Genomic DNA, 1,701 nt, shown 5'->3' with positions numbered 1-1,701 from the left:
AAAAAATACCCAATAAGTGGACACATTCTAAAGGAAAAAGGTGAGGCTTAACATGTCAAGCTGAACCATTCGCATTTATATTAGTAAGGATTATCCAGTACTGACCATTTAAATAATTTTTAGAGGTGCGCATTTTTTACACACACTAAAATACACAAACATAATATATTACACCAGGGCTTATGAATTTGTTTGCCTTTGATTGGTTGCAATCAACGAAAAACCATTATTAAGTAAAATCTTAGGCTTTGGTTACGCGTTTTCTCATGACTATTTTTTAGAAATCTTAAGTAGGACGTTATCCTTTAACCTTGTATTCTTCTTCTGAAGAAGTAAAGAAGTATATTTCATACCCACAAATGTAAAATAAGTGCCGCTCAACGACTATGACGAGAAAATTAACAATTTTTATAAATTACGCGAAATTTACTTATTGAGTAAAAATTTGTGAAATGGGCCACCATTTTTGCGAAGGTCGAGCTTTTTTTGTGCAATTATCTGTTTATACATCACAACGATAAAAGAAAAATACGAGTTTCACAATTTTCCGAAATTCGAAGTATTTTGGAAGTTATAGCTATTAACATTTTTTGAAATCGTTTAGATTTTAATTGTTTTCTCGCGATTGTTAACAGTTAAGAATGATGGTGTTTTCTTAACATTTTTATTTTGTATTTGGTCATGATTTTTTTTTTATAAAAGTTATTAAGTTTTATTTATATTTTACTGACATCTCAATGGCTTTAAAATCGCGTTTTGCGCTAATATTGTTGTACGCTCTATTAGCAATTATTTGAAAAAATAAAATAAAATTTTGCCCCAGTGTAGGTCAAGGGGTAATTGTGGCTCAATTGCAATATTTTTTCCTGAAAGGGAATTACTTTAGCTTTCAAAACCATTTTGTTTCATATCAAAATGCTGCTTCTGTCGAAAGCACTACGATTAATTAGCATGCAGTGTTCAAAAAGCGCACTGTGTGCCATCGAGTTAGCTCAAATATCTTATTTTTCAGTCGAGAAATGTAATTTTGAAATTTTCAAATTACTTCGGTGTATTTTTCTCAAAAACATATGACTCAAAACATATGATTTATAAAAATATAACTCATTTATAAACAATATATAATATAATAAAATAAAATGTCTATCATACTTGGGGGTACAAAATTTTGTATTCTTATTTACGAAGTTATGAGTGTCAACAGCGCCATGCCCCTTTGTTTGTTGCTAGGAGATAATTAGACTTCCTCGCTCTTCGCTAAACTAATCTCTTTTGATTCTTTCTTAAGGTTAATTGAATGCTCGAAAAGTTTAAATGTAATGGCACGTATGGCGAAATAGGTCAACCACATTTCAAATATCGATTTATTTACATAAATTATATTGTAGACCTCTCAGAAGCTGAATCCACATTTTGGCGACTTACGAAGACATCAAGCGAATGCGAGAGCCTGCCTTATATAGAGGGTTTCGGCGAACAAATGACTAGCCTTGTCTAAAACTTTGTTTGGCCTCGAAAAGTTCTTCCAGTTTCAGCAGGGCTCAACGTACGTATGTATTGGAAAACGTGAATCCCAAAATCAGCATGCAGATTTCCATCGCATTTTCGTACTATTCAACAGATTTCACATGACGTGAAATGTGTAAAGAACTCTTCATACTAATTTTGTAGGTACATTCTGTTGTAAAGAAAGTTTTTTTT

Source organism: Rhagoletis pomonella, unplaced genomic scaffold (assembly GCF_013731165.1).
Source record: "Rhagoletis pomonella isolate Grant_MI unplaced genomic scaffold, Rhpom_1.0 Rhpom_scaffold_00017, whole genome shotgun sequence".
Lineage (NCBI taxonomy): Eukaryota > Metazoa > Arthropoda > Insecta > Diptera > Tephritidae > Rhagoletis > Rhagoletis pomonella.
This window is presented reverse-complemented; position numbering follows the sequence as displayed.